A 24,621-nucleotide genomic window follows, 5' to 3' on the forward strand; every position below is an offset into this window, starting at 1 on the left:
CATAGACACCCTAGATCTAATAGTCATGTGCTTGAGTGTGTGTGCGCATGTTTCCCCAAAACAAGAGAAATCTGGCCTGAGCTGAATGTAAGGGATCTGGCCTTGGCCAGATATGGCTGGGCTCTGGCAAGGAAGGAAGGAAGCAGATTTCGGGTGGCTGTGAGTACCCATTTTCTCATTCCTGTTCTCTTCCTCTCCTGCTTGCTCTTTCGCCTCTCTGTCATCTGACAACTCCCTGGCAACTAAAGAGCGAGGGTTTGGCTATCAGTCGCGTTACTTGCAATGTAAGGAGGAGGTGGGATGGATAATTTGGAGGGGAGGGACCCTATCCATTCTTCCCGCCGTCAGTGGGAGAGAGCAGATGGCCACTTGTCACAAAAGGTGTGGGTTACTCGTTACACCTCACAGACTTGCATCAACCTGGGAAACACTTCAAGTGGGGCAGACTGTTGAAAAGCAATAGCCTCTTGGGCCCCAAATCTCCCACTAGTCAAAGCCAAGACAAAAGAGTGAGACCGTGCCACTCTCAGGCTCAAGTCATGTATCTCATAATAACTGATTCCCATGTGCCAGCCAGACATTATGCTGGGGGCATCAGATACACGACAAGAAAAGGGTAAGAAACTAGGGAAAGGGAGTAGTTTCTTAAAAAGAGGAAAGAAAGAATTCAAAAGAAAACTTAGGTATGAGATGGAGTCGGCTGCAGGGAGTATTAACTCAGTCCTTTATAGTTAATTCCCAAAGCCAGCACAGTGCTTGGCACAATGAATAACTGTTGTGGTCTCTGGTCTACTTTCTGAGCCGTATAAACTGCTCCTTCTGGAAGGTACCGGTGGATGTGGGCCGCGTTTGCCTCCGCTTGGCCCAGCACGAGCGAGCCCCGGCCCGGCGGCGCCAGCTCCACCCCGTGGCCGCCGAGCCCCGCCCGCAGGCCCACGGCGGGCACCCCCTCCTGGGCGCGGCGCAGGGCTGTCCCCGCGAGGCTCCCCGAGGCTGCTGCGCCCCCTTCCCCGAGCCCAGGATCCCCCGTCCTGGCGCCCCCTTACCGCTAGTGCCGAGAACGGGCAGCGCTCGTCTTCTGAGGCCGCGCAGAACACACCCTTGCCGGGGCCGGACAGCGGGTCTTATTCCGGGCGAACCCGCCCCACTTCGGGGTGGAGACTGAGCCCGAGTTCCTGGTCGTCCCTCTGCACACGGGACCGGAAAATCCTCCGGGGGGGCGTAGCGCACCTGGGGCCAGGGGCCAGCACCGCCGCGCCCCGCGGCCCAGCGAGGGGCCAATCTGGCCCCCAGGCCTGAGGGTGCACCGGGCACGTGCCCGCACCCCGCCGGCGACAGGTCTCGCTGTCCAGGCTCCTCGGCCTTGGCGCCCGTCTGGATCGCACCTTCTGCCGGGCACCGCCCAGCTCCGCGTCTGCCCCCGCAGACTCGGAGCAGTTGGACTTTCCGGGTCTGCGGCGTCCGGGCGCCCCTACACTCTCGGAGGTTTGAGCCCCCGGGCTACTCCGGCACCCTCCCCGCGCTCGCAGAGGCGGGAGTCTCGCCGCCAATCACAGCTCCCTCCCCGGAAAACTGCACTTTCTCTCGCCCAGCCTGCGGCCGGAAAAGTTGGAAGTGAAATCCCAGCAGCACATTTTGTTTCCCTCTTGCACATTCAAACAAATACCCCAAAAAGTCCCCAGTACTTCCACATCTCCCTTGAGGAAAACGAAGTTCCCTTCCTTGGGGAAACCTTTGGGAACAGGAGTTCGGAGCACCCCCAGACCCATCTCTTCTCCCCGGTAAATTCCCAGGTTTGGTGCCGGTCGGTAGCCTCTAGGTTCGGCCGGGGAGCCGCGCTCACGCCTTGTAAAAAGTTTCACCTGCGCTCGTATCTGCCTCCTCGAGTTAACACTGGCTTTTTGAAGGCACCAACTGAGTCTAGGTCGTCTTTGCACACACGCCTAGTGTGGCTTCTAGCGCATAGTAGGTATTCAGTGAAAGTTTGCAGAATAAATCTTTTGAGTCTACCGGCAAATACGGATTCTATTTGACAGAGGGTAGGTAGCTTTGGTGAGTGTTTGCTATCCAGTAGACCAAATCCAAGTGACTATTACACCCTTAAAGCCGGAGAGGTAACATTTAAATTATTTCATTAAGATGTACCAAAAGGACGTGGTTTAACATGGTTAAGAAATGAGCTTTAGGATCAGACTGGTTTAGATTCTAGCCCTGGTTTTGATCCTTTTCTCTGCTTGATAACTTAAAGTTTCTGAGCTTCCGTTTCCGAACTAACCTAGAGGAAACAAAATCAGGAGGAAAAAGAATGAAATGGGATAATTCATTTCCTGAGTGACTAGAGAAGACTATTGCATCCCTGAAAAATTAACAATTAGGCTACTCTAAAAAAAGTAAAAGGTTGGGAATGGAGCTGATGCACTCTGCCAAAATCACCTTTACTGACGGCTGCCCCTTTCTCCCATAATTGCCCTCACATCAGGTTGAGGAGACATAGTCAAAGCTAACTTTATGGGGTACAAAAGGCCAGGAATACATTTGTGATACTCTTCATATTCAAGAGCTCCTGTGGGCTTAGGCTTGGGCTAAATTTCTGCAGAAACCACACCTGTATTCTGCATCTTCCTTTGCATTACCCTGCTTGTCTCAAGTACAGGTTTTTCCTGAGAGTGCTCCCTTACTGAGTAAGGCACTTACACAAGAATCTTCATCTCAGGTTCTGCTTCTAGGGAGCCTGATCTAAGACAATGTATTTTATTTTATTTTAATTTTTAAAATTGTTCTGCATTTGAGAGAGAGAATATGAATGGGGGAGGGGCAGAGAGAGAGAGGCACAGAATCTGAAGCAGGCTCCAGGCTGTGAGCTGTCGGCACAGGGCTCGAACTCATGAACTGCAAGATCATGATGGGAGCTGAAGTCAGTAGCTTTACCGACTGAGCTACCCAGGCTCCCCAAAGATAGTGTATTTTAAAAATTAATGTAATTGTTGAAATTAAAGACTGGAAGGAAACTTTAAAGATAGCAGAATGAGCACATGCATTTGCCTCAGTTCCCACTTGAAATCCAACTAAAGCAATTGCAGATTAAAAACAAAAATCTCACAAGAACAAGGTAACAAGAGAGGAAAAAGAACAAAACTTTGGAAGCTGGAAAGCAGATAGACATGTGGTAATTGACTTAGCAGACCTGAGAAAAAGAATTCTCAAGCCCAGAGTAGGTAAACGTGAGAAGCAACATGAGAGGGGCTCTTGGGTGGCTCAGTCGGTTAAGCCTCTGGCTCTTGATTTTGGCTCAGGTTATGATCTCACAATTTGTGGGTTCGAGCCCTACGTCAGGCTCTTCACTGACCGTGTGGAGCCTGCTTGGGATTCTCTCTCTGTCCCTCCCCACTCATGCTCGCGCTCTCTCTCTCTCTCTCTCAAAATAAATAAACTTAAAAAACAGAAGCAACATGAAATTTCTCAGGATTTCTCAGGATTTCAGGATTCTCAGAATTTCTCAGGATACATACTGATGTACCATGTGCTTCTGAAAGTAGATATATACTTAAGAATAAAAACAGTGTATATTTTGTAAGTCTGTAGAATCCCTAGCACTGCACAGCTGCCACTGCCCCTCTCATACTTCTGCAAAAGACTGAAAATATATTCTCTCGAGGGCATAAAGCAGAGGATCTCTTGAATGGGACTTACCAGGTATAGTCAAGTTATTCTGGTTATTTAAGTTTCCCTAGCAAAGTACCTCAAAACTTGGTAACCTAAAACAATGATCATTTTATTGTATCTCATGTTCTTGCAGGTCTGAATCTGGACAAGTCTTGGCTGGGCAACTCTTCTGTTCTACATGACATCAGCAAAGGTCACTTAGCAGTATTCAGCTGGCAGATAGGCCATTCTGGAGGATTCATTCACGTGTCTGGTATCATAGCAAAGTGAGCTGGGAGGCTGATCTCAGCTGGCACTCTCCACCAGAGCATCTAAGCATGCTGTCTCCACATGGCAGTCTCAGGGTAGTCGTGTTTCCTACTGGGAGGCTCAGGGCTCCCAGAAAGGATACTCTAAGAGATCCTTTGTCCAGGCAGACATTATTAGGCTTCTTATTACCTAGGCTTGAAAGCCCCTGAATGTTATTTCCATTGCATTCTATAATTCGTGCAAGTCACTAAGGCCAGCTCAGATTCAAGGGAAGGCGAATTAGGCTCCATCCCTGAATGGGGGGACTAACAAAAATTTGCCATGTTAAATAACAAAAATTAAACCAAGTAAATTTTAAAGATCTAATTGGCTTTATTAATTGATTCACGGATCAGGCAGCATCCTGTCTAGCAAGTAGGGGGGAACTCCAAAGGCCCACAGAAAAGGAAAGGCTTTTAAAGGTAGGGAGGGAATGTAAAAAGGAAATTATTAGCAAAGAGTCCATTGTTTTAGACAAGGTTGCCCTCCTAAGGGGAACAGAAGGGGTCTATCAGTAAATTTCCTAGTGCTGACCAGGAAATTCCATGACTGGTTAAAGGTTACGTTCCTGGGAGGTTGGAAACTGCAGTCCGGTTAGGTATTAAGCCTTGGCTTAATGACTTGGGGCCTTGTCCTACATGATGCCATTTTGGCCCTGTGGTTTTCTATTTAACAGCGGCCATACTTAGCTAGGGAAACTGCACTGATATTGACGATCTATATGAAACTTAATATGATGAATATTGAACTTGTCAGTATTCTTCCTTCAAAGGGCTCCTACAGCATTGGTAGCCAGAGTACAGAATTTGGAATATTCTTCTTTGGGGAGAGTAAAGACCTAAAGAGATTGTCATCAGGTGTTCAATGAAACCAGAACAACCCTTTAGTGAATTTCCCTTAGCGAAGTCCTACCTGCATGCATAGAGCCTCCAGGTAGCATTTAAGATCTCACTCCTAGGGTTGCTAGATAAAATAAAGGACACCTAGTTAAATTGAATTCCAAATAAACAATCAAAAACTTTTTACTAAAGTTTAAATACATATCTACTCTAAGTATGTCCTTTATCTAAAATTCAAATTTAACTGGTGTCCTGTTTTGTTTTGTTTTGTTTTGTTTTGCTCTGACACTCTTAAATAAGAACAGACAACTGAAGGTCATCAGAATTTAAGGGCAGGATCTGACATAAATCAGAATGGAAAAAAGGAACTTTGAAGAAACAGGGTAGAGAGAGAGAAGAAAACTATAAAAAACCCATTATCAATTTCCTTTGAGAAATAAAAAAAATGAGAATAAAAATAGAACAGATTCTCTAAAAATGAAACACTCAGAGAACCAAACAGAGCTCTTGTAAATTAAAAATATGATAGCAAAAACGAAAAACTCAATAGAGTGGTAGGAAGATAAATATTCCAGGATGTACAGAAAAAAGCAAAAAGAAGAGAAAGAAGTAAGAAATGATAAAAAATTTGAAAGCCAGCCCAAGACATCTGGGAAACAGAGAAGAAATCAATTAAATAATTCAATTATATATTTTTAAAACTACAGGGTATTGTTATCCGAAACTGGGTTTGCCTCTTGGTGAGTGTGGAGCCAACAAACACAACCAGGTCAAAGAATAGGAAAAGGAAGTGTTTTACTTGTAACATGTAAAGGAGAACATTGGAATATTTCACCAAGTAGTGTGTCCCTGAACAACACTGGGGAAGTTTTAAGCTAAGAGTTCATAGACATTCGGAAGGGGCTTATGCAGTGATGCATTCAGCAAGGAATTTCGGCAAAAGTCATCTTTGGGTAATAGAGTCCAACTCAAAGTCACAAAAAGGCTGGCAAGGGTCAACATCATCAGTTCTCTGGCTCCAGTTGGCCTGGTATCTGAGAACTCAAAGGAGTTTAAGAGCTTACAAAGTTAACTCAAGAATTACATCAGGTCAGTCTTCACTTTTGAATCAGCCCTGGGAGTTTTAGCACTGATTTATTGTCCCTGATGTGATTAGCCTATCTCCTGGCTTGATAATGGCTGTTTGATCTTACATTCTTTCACAAGATGGTAGGGGGCCTAAAATGACTTCTCTGTCTTTTTCTGAGGACCCCTAATTCTTTCTGCTTGCAAATTGAGTTTCCACATTGAACGTGCTCATTGAGTCCAACACAATGGGAAAAAACCAGAATCATATCAAGATACATCATGATAACATTTCAGAAGACCAGGGATATAGAGAAGATCTTACAAGCACCCAGAGGGAAAAAATGAGATTACGTACTGTAAGGGGGGAAGAACTTCCTCTGCCCTTCAGGGTCCTTCTAGGTGGACTAAGAATCAAATCGACATGAGACAGGTCAACAGGAGAAAGTCAAATTTAGTAGCATACATACACAAAATCCACACAGACATGGAAATTCCAAAGACAGTGGTGTTATATGACACTTATATGAGATAAGAAGAGGGGTAGGGGTCTGAGGATACAAAGGGGAGAAAGACCATTAGCAGGAAGGTGAGAGGAGGTGTTTGGAAAACAAAAGTTGCCCTATTATGTGGATAAGTTTCTTGGGTAAAGAGGAATATGTTAATAGCTCTCTTCCTGGTACAGGCAGGCAGCTGAGGGGGAGGTAAAGAGCTTTTCTTAAATCTCCTGGGTTTCGATTGTTTAACTGAAAATAATGTTCATGCCAAAGCAGCCCATTTTGGAGCAACCTGCCATTGACCCCTACAAAACCAAGGATCAAGAGCCAGAATGGCATCAGATTTCTCTATTGCAATACATCAAACTGAAAGACAATGGAATAATGCCTTTACAATTCTGAGAGACAATTTCCAACATAGATTCTCATAGCCACTCAAGCCATTGGTCAAATGTGGGGGTTCATAAAGATATTTTCAGCCATGCAAGATTTCAAAAAATTGATCTCCCAAGCACCTTTTCTTTATTTTTATTTTTTAAAGTGTATGTATTAATTTTGATAGAGATGGCACAAGTGGGGGAGGGGCAGAGAGAGGGGGAGAGAGAGGATCCCAAGCAGGCTCTGCACTGTCAGCACAGAGCCCAATGTGGGGCTTGATCTCACAAACCATGAGATCATGGCTTGAGCTGAAATCAAGAGTCAGACACTTAACCAACTGAACCACCGAGGGTCCCCTCCCATGTGCCTTTTCTTAAGAAGCTCTCAGATGGTATGTTCCATCAAAATAAGGAGGTAAACCAAGAAGATTTTTTAAAAAAATTCTTGAATAGTAGATTGGACAACAGAAACTGAATGGCAGGGAAGAGTGGTCAGTTGACACTATAGTCATTGAGCTCTAATTTTCTTTAACTGTAGAGTATAGCTAACATTTACATAAGCACTTACCATGTGACAGTCACTATTCCAAGTACTTCAGATATACAGTTTTAATCAATTAATTCTCACAGCTTTATCAGTTAGATGCTTGCATAGAGTAGGTGCCAGTAAGTATTACTATGGATGGTATACCATCATTTTTTTTAAGTTTATTTATTTATTTTTGAGAGAGAGAGAGAGAGAGCGCAAGTGGGGGAGGGGCAGAGAGAGAGAATCCTAAGTACTGACAGTGCAGAGCCTGACACAGGGCTTGACCTCACTAACCACGAGATCATGACCTGAGCCAAAGTCAGGCTCTTAACCTACTGAGCCACCTAGGCGCCCCTACAATCCCTTACTAATTCAACAAAATTGTATTAAACTTCCTGTAACAGATTGTATTTTTCAAAATTGGTCACAATATATTCAGTCTCACATGCTCTTCTAATACCCTGCCCCCCCACCCCTAGTCAAGAGATGGTCTCTTTGAAATTGAGTGGGCTCCTTGGGTGGGCTTCTGTGAGTGCAGAACAAAAGTAATGCTATGTGGCTTTCAAGGCTGGGTCTTAAAAAGTGATACAGCTTCCATCTAGTACTCTCACTCAGAACAAATGCTTGAGGACCCTTGGGTGGTGGCTGTGTAGCAAGTATAGCCGCCCTGAAGTCACCATGCTGCAGAGAGCACATGGACAGACCACATGAAGAGAGACAGAGAAGCCCCAGCTCTTCCAGCCCTAGTAGTCCCAGTGCCAGACATGTGGATGAAAGAGCCTTTGAGATGACTCCAGCATCTTCTCTGTCTCATGGAAGTCAACTGAGAGACCCTACATAAGAACCACCTGGCTGAGCCCAGTCACTCACCAGAATCATGAGGGGTAACAATAGTAAATGATTGCTGGTGTTATTTTATAGAGCAATAGATAACCAAAACACTTCCAGATAAGAGTGGGGTTTAGGCCAGTCTTCTGACTCTCCCTTCCCAATACTTATTGAAGTGGCCCAAGGCAAAAAGGGAGAACTTTTACCCTGAGTAGCAAGCTCTTCTCTGATATTCAGTCTGGCTGTTAACCAGGAAAGAGGCAAGGACAAAGGCCAGATAACCTTTGGCTCCTTGGGACAGTGGCTTTGTAGAACATTGGGAAGAAATCCTGCAGGGGTGACATTCCTTGCCAGCTGGCTCCCTCCACAATCTCTTCAGGCTGCCAGAAGGTAACCAATCCTTCAGCTTAAGATATGAGAAGAAGATTCTAACAGCATCCAAATAGACAGGCTGGGAGCCAAGAAGAATTAGCTCATCCTGTTTGGGAACAAATGCAAAGCATATATACAACTTTTAACATTCGAGGATGAGTAAGCACAAAAAAAGTATTTAGAACTATGACAAAATTCTGGAACGTAGAAAAGAAAACAGCATCTAAGAGGTAGAAGGAGAAACTTAAAAAAGTGTTTTTACAATATGAAGCGGAAATAAATTTTAAACTATCTCTGCTATGACTTTGATAGAGAAAACACACCAAAAAACATAGCAGTAATCTGAACAATATTTTAATGATGTAGAATTAATAGTTATGGGCTGGACTGGACTACATGTTCTACAGAGAAAGCACCTTCATTCCCATGACCTACTGTATATTTACAAAAACCGACAAAATATTTATTTGCAAGGAAAACCTCATTAAATTCCAAAATAAAATGAGGGTTTCAATCTCAGCTCTACCATGTATTAGCTGGAGGCCTAAAGAAAGTCATTTATTGGGGCACCTAGGTGGCTCAGTTGGTTAAACATCTGACTTCGGCTCAGGTCATGATCTCATGGTTCATGAGTTTGAGCCCCACATCGGGCTCTCCACTCTCAGCACAGACCCTCTTCGGATCCTCAGTCTCCCTCTCTCTTTGCCCCTCCCCAACTCATTCTCTCTCTCTCTCTCTGTCAAAAATAAATAAAGATTTTTTTAAAAAATATTGAATAATATTCCATTGTATGTATACACCACATTAAAAAAAAAGAAAGTCACTTATCTTTTCTGTGCCTCAGTTTTTTCATCTGTAGAATGAGGATAATGATAGTACCTAACTCATAGGGGTCATAAGAATTAAATGACTTAATATATGTAAATTTTTAGAGTTCTTAGTCCATTATAAGCTTTATATTGGTGTTGGCTATTTATCTGATCAGAGCTAAATAAAACTTAAATAACAAAACTTTTAATGAATGAGTCCCTTCCTCAATCAACAGTATTTGCTACTACCTAATATGTATATAAATGTCATGTTTGGGGACTCCAGAGAAAACAAATTTTGACACCATCCTTCAAAATATTTCTCCATGTCTCCTAGAATCCACTGGGATCAAAGAAAAATGTGATGTTAAACTGATTCTTGTTCCTTTATAGGTAATCTAGTTTTTCTCACTAGAAAAATTTAAGATTTTTTTTCCCTTTCCATTGAAGAATGTGTTTAGGAGTGGGATTTGTTTCTCTAGTCCTGGTTGGCACTCGTAGGTCTGTTCACTCCGAAGACTTGAATCTTTTCCAAATTCAGAAAAGGTCTTTTATTATGTTATCTCTCTTCCATTATCTCCATTCTTTTGGTCAGGAATTTCTGTTTGATGCTGTAGGAACTTTTGACTTTATCCTCCATGTCACTTAACCTTTCTTTTATTGGTTATTGTTTCTTTTTTTTTCATTTTTGCTTTAGCCCTTTACCTCTGATTTTGAGAGACTCTTTAGGATTAACCTCACATGTTCACTCATTCCATTTTCAGTTCTGTCCATTTTATTCAGCCCATCTACCAATTTTTTTTAAAAGATAGCTTTCATTTTTATCAAAGTTGCAAACGTACAGAATTTTAAGAGGCAAATAGTTCTGCAAGGCATGTTCCAACAAGAACAGCAGTGTTCCATCTCCTCTCCTCCATCTTTCTGCCAGGCAACTAGTACTGCTTTAGGCACAAACCCATCCGGGGACCATAATATCCACCAATTCCTGAGGTTATGTAACAGGGCATCCCAATCACAGGTCACAGCAGTGTATTAGGCTTGCTTAAAAAACAGTATATGAAAGGTTTGCAAGAGGGATGCTCATGCATAAAATCTGTGTTTCCTAAATTGATAAGATATATCATATGAATCCCCCCATGTTCACTGCATGATTATTTATAATAGCCAAGATATGGAAACAACCTAAGTGTCCACTGATAGGTGAATGCAGAGATGTGGCATATGTGCACGCGTGCATACACATATGCATACACACACACACACACACACACACACACACACACACAGGAATACTATACAGCCATGAAAAAGAATGAAATCTTGCCATTTGTGACAACATGGATGGACCTTGAAGGCATTATGCTAAGTGAAATAAATCAGACAGAGAAAGACAAATACCATATGATTTCACTTATATGTGGAATCTAAAAAACAAACCTCACTGCAGGGAACAGCTCAGTGGTTACTACAGGGGTGGGGAGTGGACTGGGGACAAAATGCGTGAAGGGTGTCAGAAGGTACATACTTCCAGCTATAAAATAAGTAAGTCATGGAGATGTAATGTACAGCATTATTAGCCATAGTTAATAGTACTCTGCTGCATATTTAAAAGTTGCTCATCACAAGAAAAAAAAAAGAGCATAGATCAAAAAGTTCTCATCACAAGAAAAAAAGAAAAAAATTTCTGTAACTATATATGGTGACAGATGTTAATCAGACTTACTGTGGTGCTCATGTATATGAATATCAAATCATTGTGCTGTCTACCTGAAACTTCACTGGTGTTTGGAGAGAGGTATTGCCCAATTTATTGCACTGTTAGACGTTAGGATCTCAGAATTTGTGTTTGCTGACAGCATGAGCAAAGGCAGTCAATCTTCTATGAACCCTGTTCTTCATCAAGAAGTAGTCTAATATTCTATAGGAAATACATCTAATAAAAAGTAGCAACATTGACTATTTTCCTTTTTCCATTCTTCCAAAGAAGAATGCCTTTTTTTCTCCTTCTTCTCCAAAACCTCTTTTGGTTACCATAAGCTGCTACAGCTCAACCAAAATAGAAACCTGATTTGATCACATGGAGGTTAATCATATGCATCATATGAATAGAAACTTCACAAAGATTTATAATCCAATGACAATGCTTTTGCAGATCACTGCCCCGCCCCCACCCCTCACCCCCCTCAGATGCATGGCAGCTACAGAAGAAGGAAGACTTCAAGAATGTTGACTTCTGGGTTGCCTGGGTGGCTCAGTCAGTTGACCTTCCAACTCCTGATTTTGGTTCAGGTCATGATCTCATGGTACGTGAGTTCGAGCCTCATATCCAGCTTTGCGCTGACAGCACGGAGCCTGCTTGGGATTCTCTCTCTTTCTCCCTCTCTCCCTGCCCCTCTCTGGCTCTTCCCCACTCTTGCCTGCATGAGTTCTCTCTCTCTCTCTCTCTCTCTCTCTCTCTCTCAAAACAAAGAAATAAACATTTTTTTTAATTAAAAAAAAAGAAAGAAAGAATGTTGACTTTTAACGTCTGTTTTTCTCACTTGGACCTTTCCTGCTGCTGTCCTACAGCTCCGTATATTCCTTGTGAAATCAAACCATCATTAGAAAATTAGCTGTAATCAGCATGGTCTCATTTGTTTTTGCAAATATTCAAGTGAATATGGACAGCCCTGATGTAACTTCAGTTAAGTTAGCGTTCACAAAAACACAGCAGCTGCAAATAAATAGTACAAGGTGAGGGTTACTATGATAACACACACACACACACACACACACACACACTATATATATATATATATAGATATACATATATATGTATATCTATATATATAGTATGTTTGTTTTGTGTTGTTTTGTTCTGTTTTGGTAGAGGCTAGGCTTTTAGCTTGAATTGAGGTTACGGCCACTGGTAAGTTCAGGTAAGTCTGGGTTGGTCGCAAATTGGTGGACTTTTCCCAATTTCCACCAATTTCCCACCAAACCTCGTGCAAGAGGGAAAAAGGGGCCATGGTGAATCTAAGTAAATAACAAAGACCTGGTCATTTCAGGGGAATCAGGACCCCAAGAACAGAACTAGGACCCAGCCTCTAGGAAATAAGTCCAAAATACTGAGTGGGATCAAACCAAGCCTTCTATTGTCACCGTCAGCATCCTCGAAGACACAGGTAGGCCTTTGATGACAACAACTATGTTGTGAATTTGAATAGAGACAGTAATATGGCAGCTGTTTGTTTCTGTGGCTGTCTCAGGACCAGCACCTCAAACCCATCTACCTAAAAGGCAGATCGTGGGAACCCTTCATGGAGATGATTTTGCCTTACTTAACTGCCAACTCCCTATCATCATATAAGAGAGAGAAAATACAAGTATGGCATTAACGGTGCCTCCTCCTTTTCCTACGTTGGTGGTAAGCCTTGCTAATGGGACTTTATCCAGCAATCCCTATGCAGCCAAGATTACTGCAGCTTCTAGTTAGGCCTGCTAGATTCAGCAAGTGAAGTGACAACCAGCCCAAATAGATTTAGACAGTTTTGTTACTCACAGCACAGCAGGCAAGCATGGGCTCCACCTTGCCTCCAAGTCCTATGGGGGCCATGGAGAGGTAGGCTGAGGTGATGCTGGGCAAACTGTGGATCTGTGACATAGCTGAGGAACAGTGAGCCCAGGAAACCCCTTATAATCTTATATGGGGGACTGCTAACAAACCTGCCTATCCTCCCCGGAGGTGGTATTATCTTTTCTTACCCTAGAGTGTAAGCAAATAATCTCCAGAGAAGGAAGGACAAGGTCTCTAGCTTTATTACCCTGGAATATCTCCAGGAAGAGTTGTCTCCAACTCTCTAGAGAGCACCCCTGTCTTTATGTTTCTAAGGCTGTCTGTTATGCAAACATCCTTGAACAAAAAACGGCCTATGTCTTTCTCTCAGAAAATGTGTGGAAACCCAGAACCCATGGAGAATTATCTCCCAACAATTATAAAACTCTTTTCATAAAGTTCTGAAACTGTCAAGCTTTATTCACACCCCAGTAGGAAAGAATAACTTTAATATGATGAAACCGTCACTGTAGATCGCTATGTACGTGACATGCAAAAATCCATAAACAATGTATAAAAAATAATGACTCTTAAGTGACATTTTTCTGGAACTTCTTAATTCTATACTGAAGTTTCTTGAAAGTGGCATTATTTGACATTTTGGGCTGTATGACAGGCTCATTGTGGGAGACTGGCCTGGGCTTTGTAGGATGTTTAACAGCATCCCCCGCTTTTACCCACTAGATGTCAGTTAGCACTATCCCCAGTGTGACAACCAAAAGTTGTCCTGGGTTGTCCAGAGTTGTCCTGGGAGCAAAGTCACCTCCCACTGAGAACCACTGATCTATGTCATTCTCTTCTCAGGTAGTCATATTTCAAAAATTAATTGTTAAACCTCAAATATTTAGAAAAAAATCAATGAAAGCTGCGCAAGACCGCTACACCGAAAACAATAAAACATTAAGAGAAATAAAGATCTAATTAAATGGAGGGAAGTACTGTGTTGGTAATTTGAAGATTCAATATTGTAAGTAGGTAATGCTCCCAGAACGACCTAAAGATTTAACACAATCCAAATCATCCTATCAGAGGTTTGTGGTGTGCACGTGGAAATTGACAAACGGATTCTGAAATTTAAACTGAAATGAAAAAGGCCAAAAATAGCAAGTCTGTCTTGAAAGAGATCAAAGCCAGAAATGTGAAGATATTAAGAGTTAGCAATATGGTTCTTAAGTCAGTGTGGTAGTCGCACAAAGATAGACAAATGAACAAATGTAACAAGAGAGGGCAGAAAGAGACCTTCACCCATATAGTCACCTGATTTGTAACAAAGGTGGCAGCACCATGGGAAAAGGATGGATTTTCCACCAATGGTGCCAGGTCAATTTGATATCAGATGAGACAATAATAAATCTTGATACTTACCTAAAAGAGAATCGATTGCAGATGAACTGTAGATCCAAACATGAAAGGAAAAACAAACTTTTCAGAAGACATGAGTGAATACTATAAATTAAAAACATTGTAGAGCAAAAGAATGACAAGAAACAGGATATGTACCTAATGCATTACTAGATATTTACTAACTACAAAGGGAAAAACAGTAACTTCAAAGTGGAGACACCTGGCAGACATCAGCCTAACCCAGTGTTCAAGTACACATCACCACTGGTAAGATATATTGTCATCATGTTCCTCCTGCTACCATGCACTGAGAATACAGCGTCACTCTTTCAAAGATGCATAACCTGAACTTAATCTTGAGACAACATCAGACAAATGCAAATCGAGGACATTTTACACAATAATGGTCGATACTCATTTAAAGTGTTAAAGTCATTAAAGACAAAGACTAAAGAACTATCCCAGGTTAATGGAGACCAAGACGATGTGACAATGAAGCCATGTGTAATTCTGGATTGAATCTTGTTCTGAAAAAAGATATTAGAGAGACAACTGATGACACTTTAAAGAGGTCTACAGATGAGTAATGTTGATTTCTTGATTTTGATAAGCGGATTATAAAGTCATGCAAGATATGGAGATACGAAGTTAGGTAAAGGGAATATAGGATTTTTTGGTACTATTTTTGCAAAAGTCTGAAATTATTTCATAATGAAAAGTTAAAATGAAAGAGAAATTAAAAACATATGTAAAGTACCCATTTAAGTGTTTTACAGAAAGTTGGCAAAAGACTTGAACAGGCACTTTACAAAAGAAGATATACAAATAGCCAATCTAGCATGAGAAAAGTGTTCAGCTTTAGTTTCAGAGAAAAGCCCTGATGACCAGAATATCTAAAATGAAGAAGATTAGTTATAACAAATGTTGTCAAAATGGAACAACTACTATTCTCGTGCATTGCTGGTGGGAGTATAATTTGTACAACCATACTGGAAACACTTTGGCAGCATCAGTTCAAGCTGAACAAATGTAGATCCCGGCCATATGTAGGTAATATGCATCGAGAGGTGTTTAAAATTTTTTCATAGCAGTTTTATTTGTAACAGCCAATAACCAGAAACAATACACACATCCATCAATATGAAATGGATAATTAAATGGTGGGATGGTGACACCTTGGAATACTACACAGCAAGAGAAAGAACAAATTACAACATAACAATATGAATGTCTTTCTCAAATAAAACACTGAGTGATGGAAGCCAGGCATAACACAGCACCTAATATATGATTCTATTATGGAAAGTTCAAAGGCAGGTAAAATGCATCTATGCTTTTAGAAGTCAAGGTAATGGTTACCTCTGGAGTGATTAGAAGGAAGTCTATGGTTCTACTAGTCTGTTACTTGACCTGCGTGCTGATTACATGGGTGTGTTCACTTTATGCAAGTTCATGGAGCTTTTCTGCATGTGTGTTATGCTTCCATCAGAAGTCGACAATAAAGGAAGAATCTCTTAGTAGAAATCGCTGCATTTCTTGAGATACCATCTCACACCAGTCAGATTGGCTAAAATTAACAACTCAGGCAACAACAGATGTTGGCAAGGATGTGGAGAAAGTGGATCTCTTTTGTACTGCTGGTGGGAATGCAAACTGGTACAGCCACTGTGGAAAGCAGCACGGAGTTTCCTCAAAAAATTCAAAATAGACCTATCCTATGACCCAGCAATTGTGTTACTAAGGATTTGTCCAAAGGATACAGGAATGTTGTTTCAAAGGGGCACGTGTACCCCAATGTTTATAATAGCACTATCAACAATAGCCAAAGTATGGAAAGAACCCAAATGTCCATTGACTGATGAGTGGTTAGAGAAGATGTGGTATACATATACGTATACGTATACGCATATGTATATATACATATATATGTATACACACAATGGAATATTATTCAGCCATCAAAAAGAATGAAATCTTGCCATTTGCAACTACGTGGATGGAACCAGAATGTATAATGCTAAGCAAAGTCAGAGAAAGACAAATATATGATTTCACTCATACGTGGAATTTAAGAAACAAAACAGATGAACATAGGGGAAGGGAAGTAAAAATAAGATAAAAACAGAGAGGGAGACAACCAAAAGAGAGTCTTAAATACAGAGAACAAACTGAGGATTGCTGGAGGGGTGCTGGTTGGGGGGATGGGCTAAATGGACGAGAGGCATTAAGGAGGACAATTGCTGGGATGAGCACTGGGTGTTATATGTAAGTGATGAATCACTAAATTCTATTCCTGAAATCATTATTAGACTATATGTTAACTAACTTAGATTTAAATAAAAAATAAAAGAGAAATCACTGCATTTCTGTAGCATAGTAATAAAGCCACAGTCTGGTGCAAGCTGACAAATAAATTTAACTCCTGGACTGAAGAATGCTTTGATTGGTTCTTCAGGAAAAAAGACCTTTAAAACAAATCAATAGTCTCACTGAATGGTTTTGATAAATTTCCCAGCCATAGCCTAACAACTGCAAAGTAAAAAAACTTCATAAGAAACAAATCATGAAGCAAGGACTAAGCATATTTTTGCGAATTTTGTGTATTTACCTATTTGGAAGAAAATTATGTTATAAAATGCTGTGTAAAATAAACTGATTCTTAAAATGCCATTTCTTGCTTAAAAATAAATGGTTGATTTTACCAGGAAAACACAAAAGCGCAAAAGCTGTGAGTAATTACGAGTTGTATTTAGCCTCTTACAGGGCACATTATCCTCAAGGCTACAGACTCCCTGCTCAACCAACTGTATTCCTCTGGGCCTTGAGCCTGCTTCAGGTCATGGGGATTGACTTGAAGGCAGACAAGAGATTTTACCATCTTGACAGAAACGTTCTGTGTCCTAATTGGGGTGGTGGTTACACTGGTGTATACATTTATTAAATCTCACTTAACTGTATACTTAAAAATTACACCTTCAAGTGTAACATAAATTATGCCCCCATTAAAAAAGAAGAGGGACGCCTGTCTGGCTCAGTCGGTTAAGTGTCCAACTCTTGATTTTGGCTCAGGTCATGATCTCATGGTTCGTGAATTCGAATCCTGCATCGGGCTCTGCCCTGACAGTGCAGAGCTTGCTTGAGATTCTCTCTCCCTCTATCTCTGCCCCTCCCTCGCACTCTCTCTCTTTCTCTCTCTCTCTCAAAGTAAATAAACAAACTTTTAAAAAAGCTTAAAAAGTAAAATTAAAAAGAAGAATGTTAAAAATAATTAATAGCTTTTGTTTTGCCTGGAGTCAGAATTTATTTAACTAACACCCCATTACGTTACTAATAAGGCCTTTGGTATTTCCCAGAAATATTAGTTCTCAGGGAGTTGAGTTCTCTATAATTTGGCCTGTGTCCCCCTAATTTATTTATTTATTTATTTTTAAAGTTTATTCATTTATTTTTCAGAGAGAGAGAGTACAAGCAGGGGAGTGGCAAAGAGACAAGGAGACAGAATCTCAAGCAGTCTCTGTACTGTCATGCAGAGCCTGATGCAGGGCTCGAACTCACCAACCTGAGAGATCATGACCTGAGGTGAAACCAAGAGTCAGAGGCTTTACTGACTGAGCCACCCAGGTGCCCCTGTGTCTCCTGCATTTAAACATCTACAGTTTGAAACAGAGTCAGATGAACAAGAAAAGAAGAGGCTCTATATGAGCTTGATGAGTGCTGTAAAACTGGTATTCAATTTAATAAAATTGAATGACAGAATGATAAAGTATTTCCAAATCACATACTAAGAAACCTGAGATCAAACTAAAGTCCTTTCTATACAGGCAGCCCTGCCTCCCCGCTTCCTGCTTCCCCAGTTTAGTCTTCAGGAAAGTCATCTTCCAGTACCTGGGGGAGATTGCCATCTAGTGGCGGGACAGGACCAAAAGCAGCGTGGGGGAAGTGAGCTTATCTTTGCTTTTTTTTTTAAATTTTTTTTTAACGTTTTATTTATTTTTGAGACAGAGAGAGACAGAGCATGAACGGGGGAGGAGCAGGGAGAGAGGGAGACACAGAATCGGAAGCAGGCTCCAGGCTCTAAGCCATCAGCCCAGAGCCCGACGCGGGGCTCGAACTCACGGACCGCGAGATCATGACCTGAGCCGAAGTTGGCCGCTTAACCGACTGAGCCACCCAGGCGCCCCTATCTTTGCTTTTTTTACAGAACTTACAAGGTCTCCTGGAAGAAGATAATTCTCCATCTATGGATTGCCAGTGATGGGTTAGTCACCCACCAAAGGGCTTGAAAAGATCTGAAAAGATGCTTGGAAGCTGAAGAGAATTGAGGGAACTCTTTTGAAAGGACAGATGGGAGACTCTCAGGCACTGACCCTTCTCCCAACCAGGGCAGCAATAGTGATGACGACCAAGGGCAACAGGGCTGCAATTTTCCCATACTCCCTGACACATCTGTACCAAATTAAAAAAAAAAAAAAAAAAAAAGGATTCTTTCATCTGGATGGACAAAGCCCCAGACTGCATGGCTTGTTAAGTGGAAAATAGGCTACATTTCAGCCCTCGTCCCCACCTCTACCAGGAGTTCTTGTGCAGTGAGCAACCTGCACAACCATGCACTGCATCCCTGATGCAACAATAGTACCTTCTCCTGGCCCCTCAAATGCCCACAGCAATCACCAATACCTAAAAACTGGGGCAGAAGATAGACACATCCCACCATCATGTGCATCCTTAAGATATATACGTGGGCAGCCACTGTTATACTTGAATTTCAGTTTTCTTTTAAACAGTCGCTGTCAATCTTAGCTTTCTATTCAGGCCTATGTGTTAAAGGCCTCACTTCAGGTGAAATAAAGAAAAGTTTGGGAGCCTCTAAGGAGAATAACATCACATAGCTTTGTCATGAAAGAGTATAGCATGGAGTGCCCAAATCCATAATTGATAGATAAAGGGCTTAGGGAATTTTATACTTTAAAACCCATGAACAGGGGGGCCTGGGTGGCGCAGTCGGTTAAGCGTCCGACTTCAGCCAGGTCACGATCTCGCGGTCCGGGAGTTCGAGCCCCGCATCAGGCTCTGGGCTGATGGCTCAGAGCCTGGAGCCTGTTTCCGATTCTGTGTCTCCCTCTCTCTCTGCCCCTCCCCCATTCATGCTCTGTCTCTCTCTGTCCCAAAAATAAATAAACGTTGAAAGAAAAATTTTTAAAAAATAAATAAATAAATAAAACCCATGAACAGATAAAAGGCACACTGTAGAATATGACACTGAGATATTTATACATTTAGCAAACATTTATTAAATACCCTGCTTTGAGATACCAGGTTAGGAAGGGTATACAATGGTGACTCCAACAGGAGTCCCTCTGCCCAGCACACACACACACACACACACACACACACACACACACACACACCAGCCCAACTCTGTGCTATAGAACACCGCTTCTCTCCCCTCCTGAGTTCACACCTCCACAAGCATATCTTTTGTGGAGCCCTCTCCTACTTTCCCTTCCAATTAGGACTTCTTCACAGTGCATCTCTTTTAGCATTTATCATAATATAGTTACTTCTATTTTATTTGTTTATGTTTATTTATTTTATTAGCTTTCCTCTACCTTTGAATGAGCTTTTGGTCTCTTGACGTTATTGTTTGTTTTCTATTTCATTCGTTTTTGCTTTTACTTTTATTATTTCTTTTATTATACTCTCTTTAGATTTACTCTGTTCTTCTTCTGGTGTCTTTAGTTGAACTTTGACCCATTCATTTATTCATTCATTCACTCAGTCAGTCAGTCTTTCATTCCTTGTTACTGTAATAAAATATATATAAAATAAAACTTGACATTTTAACCATTTTTAAGGTACAATTCAGTGACATTAATTAAATATGCAATGTTGTGCCATAGTCACTACTATTGCTCCAAATTTTCACTACCCCAAATGGAAACTCTGTACCCATTAAGCAGTAAGTCCCCAGTCCCATCTTCACCCCAAGCCCCTGGTAACTTCTTACCTACTTCCTGTATCTACGGATTTGTCTACTCTAGATGCTTCACATGAGTAAAATCATACACTGCTTGTTCTCTTGTGTTTTACTTAGCATGTTTTCAAGGTTTATCCATGTATCAGAACTTCATTCCTTTTCAGAAGGAATATTATTCCTTTGTATGTACATGCCACATTTTGATTATTCATTCATCTGTTGATGAATACTTTGGTTGTTTCTACCTTTTAGTTATTGTGCATAATGCTGGTATGAACATTGGCATACAAGCATCTCTTTGTTGTTGTTTTTTAATGTTTATTTTTGAGAGAGAGAGAGGGAGCATGAGTGAGGGAGGAGCAGAGAGAGAGGGAGACACAGAATCCGAAGCAGGCTCCAGGCTCTGAGCTGTCAGCACAGAGCCCGACGTGGGGCTCGAACTCATGAACCGTGAGGTCATGACCTGAGTCGAAGTTGGATGCTTAACCGACTGAGCCACCCACGTGCCCCAAGCATCTCTGTTTTTAATACCCGGATATACAACAAATCTTTGTTTTTAATACTTTTGGGTATATATGTATAATTACCTCTTTATATCATTGGTAGTTCTAGTAGACCATAGACCCCCAGGGATTGTCCCATTCATTTTTGTGTCCCCAGGTCTAGCAAGGCCACAGTAGAAAGGGGTATGAGTTTCATAAATAAATGAATAATGATAATTCTTTACATTTATGAATCATGTGTCAGTTTATAAAGTACCATTTTTTTTTTTACTCTGATCTTCACCCTATGAAGCATGTAGGAGAATCTGCTTGTGTTGTTTCCATTTTCCAGAGGAGGACAGTGAAGGGAAGAGGATCAGTGTCTAAGACGCTTATGATTCAAATCCAGGTCCTTTGCCTCCTAGCTCAACTCTATTTTCATCCTGTCTTGTTATTTTGCCTATTATTTTGGACAAATCACTGGTGGAAAGCCTCCATTTTTACTGAAAATTGATTGCCCATACCCTGAACGTGATAAAGGCTTGTCTGTAAAAGAGCAGGGGAGTCTGAGGTGTCCGGATTTGTCCTCATTCCCTAGTAAAATAGTTCCTGTACTTGGAATTTAAACAATCCAGACTGATCATCTAACTCTGCAGATTTGATTGTGTCATTGCCTTGTGTAAAACCTTTCAACGGCTTCACACTGCTCCCAAGGTGAAAAACAACAACAACAACAACAACAACAACAACAACAACAACACAAAACCTTAACAAGTTTACCCACTCTGTAGAGTCTAGCTCTTAAATTCTAAACTCCAATCCTGATAGGGACCAGGCAATTCACTAACTAAATGAGTGGGCTGGCTGGGGGGTGAGGTGGCATTGCCCCTGACACCCAGCAGCAATGGTGGGAACGGACAGCAAGTGGTGGAGACTGGGATGGCTTGGCTCACTTGGGCTACTTCTAAGGCAGTCAGCCAGTATTTGGTGTGTTGCCCTGGGGGCAATCAGACCCAGTGTGGCCAGATCTTCAGACTTCTTAGAGAAACAGAAATTTGGATATTTTGTGTGAATTTTATATATTTTTAATAGACTTTACTTTTTAGAGCTATTTTAGGTTCACGGCAAAATTGAGAGGAAGGTATAGAGATTTCTCATTTACCTCCTGTCCTCACTCATGCACAGCCTCCCCTATTATCGACATCCTCTACCAGAGTGGTGTATTTGTTATAATTGATGAATCTACATGGACATAGCATCCCCTAAAATCTTCTGTGCAACTAATTTAAATTTAAAAACCACTTGGGGGCACTTGGGTGCCTCTGTTGGTTAAGTATCCCTCTCTTGATTTCTGCTCAGATCATGATCTCATGGTTAATGAGATCAAGTCCCACATAGGGGTCTGTGCTAACAGCATGGAGCCTGCTTGGGATTCTCTCTCTCCCTCTCTCTCTCTGCCCCTCCCCTGCCCTCTCTCTCAAAATAAATAAACAAAAATTTAAAAAAAAAAACCAAACCAAACCAAACCAAACCAAAAACCTAGTTGGGCTTGGGGTGCCTGGCTGGCTCAGTTGGAAGAGTGTGTGATTCTTGATTTCAGGGTCGTGAGATCAAGCCCCACATTGGGCATGGAGCCTACTTTTAAAAAAAAAAAATTTTTTTTTGTTTTAATCATAAACAATCAGGTGAATTATTTCTTTCATTATGAATACAATTCAGATTTTAAGTTTATATAATGAATGAGTACTCTCATCAAACAAAGCTCTCTTCAAAATACTTCTAAGGCACTGAAAGATTTAGGTTTCATTTTAAACCTCATTTTTTTTTCTCTGCCATTTCTGTTTCCTCTGAAGCAAAGATGTACCATAGAGAAGACATTCAGTATCCAAGGGATATGGAATAGCCAAAGGGGAGGTCTTCTAGCATTTTCCACTGAGTAAGCAGGCCCAAAGAGCTGTTCACTTTCCTCACTCCTGGGGTAGGGCAGAACAAGGTCTTTGTATATTTTCAGATATTATTTACTTTAAAAATAGGTACAAACACTCTTAAAGTAGAAGACTTGACAGATTCATCTTTCTGGGCTCATTTTTCTGTTGGAGAAGTTAAATGCAGGAGAAATCTAACAGGTTAGCCAGCTCTTGTCTCCATCTGCCCCATCATGAGACAATGTCTATCATAGCGGTGGGGATCTCGCAGTGGAAAGTGTCAGGCTGATGCTTTTGGGTGTCTCCATCTCTGCCTCTCAGTGTTTCACCAGGAAAACATGCCAATCCAGCCACCACCTTTCTGAAAGACCCAAGTGATTTGTGTCTGAACTCTGTCCTCTTCCTAAGGCTGATCTGGGACAAGAGTAAGTAACAGTTGCTTTCTTTTGTTGGCATATTTTGTTGCAACCATAACGCCTTGTGTTTTTTGAATACACAGAAAGTAGAAGAGGTCCAGTGGCTGCTTTTTTGAGGAGTGAGATTTGAAACGGCTAAGAAGTGATGGTAGTCAGAGCACTTACTAAACTACACTGCAAAGTATTATTAACTGGTATGTTCACTTGATGCTTCCATTTTAAATGTCTAACATTGTTATGTTGCAGAGTGAATGAAGGCTCTGATTTACTGATGGGTGTTCCAAATTTTAAAGATCGCAGGTAAATTTTTTTAAGTTTATTTATTTGAGAGAGAGAAAAAGCACAAGTGGGAGAAGGGCAGAGAGAGAGAGAGAGAGAGAGAGAGAGAGAGGAAATCCCAAGGAGACTCTGCACTGTCAGCAGAGAGTCTGATGCGGGGCTGGAACGCATGAACCATGAGATCATGACCTGAACCTAAGTCAGACACTTAACTAAGTCACCCAGGTGCTCCCGGCATGGAGCCTACTGTAAAAAATAACAATTAAAATAAAATAAAAATCAGTTGAGCCCAAATGAATGTGAATCCGAGAAAATGGAACAGGCTAGATGCTACCCACAGGGCACAAGGACCTCAGCTCTCTCCCCACATGTTTCTCCTGTCTTGGCCTACGTCCCTCTATTCTCTGACCCTGCTGGACATCTTCCAATACTTCTAATGCAGTGGTTCTTGACATTGGCTGCATGTGAGAATTACTGGGGAGCTGGAAGGGAAAAAAGGTGATGCCTGGGTCGCACTTCTAGATATTTATCATTAAGGCTCCCCAGGTGATGCTCATGTAAGGCAGGATCGACAGTATGTAATTGCCAACCAGACTTCTGCCTCCAGCTTTGCCCTCCTCTGGTTAATTTTCCGCACTGCAGCAAGAGGAATCTTTTTAAAACATAAATCTGATCAAGTCACTTGCCTGCTCAAAACCCTACCCAGGTTGCTCCTTGACATCAGGATCAATTACTTTGCATGATTGGGAGGTCCTTTAAGCTCTGACCCCTGCTGAGCCTTCCAGCCTCATCTCTCCCTATCATCTCTGCTCCTCCCCACTAAGAATGCACTTTATTTCAGCTGCCCTGAACTTCTGAAGATCCATGCTGTACTCTTTCACCCATGAGCCTTGGAATATGTACAATTGGAGGAGCCTGCATGAGAGTAGTTGGGGTGAGGGGGGCAGGTGAGAGGATCTGAAATGGTATAGGGAGGAGACCAACACTAGTGTCATCCTCAAAAAGATGGAAAGCTTCTTTTTTTTTTTTTTAATAAATTTTGTTTATTTTTGAGAGAGAGAGACAGAGCATGAGCAGGGGAGGGGCAGAGAGAGAGGGAGACACAGAATCCGAAGCAGACTCCAGGCTCTGAGCCATCAGCACAGAGCCCGATGTGGGGCTTGAACTCCCCAAACTGCGAGATCATGACCTGCGCTGAAGTCCGACACTTAACCGACTGAACCACCCAGGCGCCCCAAAGATGGAAAGGCTTCTTAAAGGTGGAGATTATAATTAGTATTGCTATTTTCCAAATCCTCTAGGGCCGAGCCTTGAGTATATGTGGCAAATTCTGAAT

The 24,621-nt window shown here is 41.7% G+C and overlaps 1 protein-coding gene across 2 annotated transcripts in view; it reads right to left on the bottom strand.

Annotated features, from left to right (window-relative positions):
• The window catches only part of ANXA4 (annexin A4), a 94,971-nt gene that overhangs the window by 60,585 nt on the left and 9,765 nt on the right, over positions 1-24,621 (bottom strand). The window contains exon 1 of one of the 2 annotated variants that reach the window (XM_040458653.1): positions 1,047-1,292. The exons of the other annotated variant lie outside the window; for it this stretch is intronic. The gene's annotated coding sequence lies outside the window, so the exon portion shown is untranslated. Of the gene's footprint in view, positions 1-1,046; positions 1,293-24,621 lie in introns of those variants that run through there. 2 annotated transcript variants of the gene reach the window in all.

The sequence above is a fragment of the Herpailurus yagouaroundi genome, unplaced genomic scaffold, assembly GCF_014898765.1.
Source record: "Herpailurus yagouaroundi ecotype Mexico unplaced genomic scaffold, PumYag 221, whole genome shotgun sequence".
Lineage (NCBI taxonomy): Eukaryota > Metazoa > Chordata > Mammalia > Carnivora > Felidae > Herpailurus > Herpailurus yagouaroundi.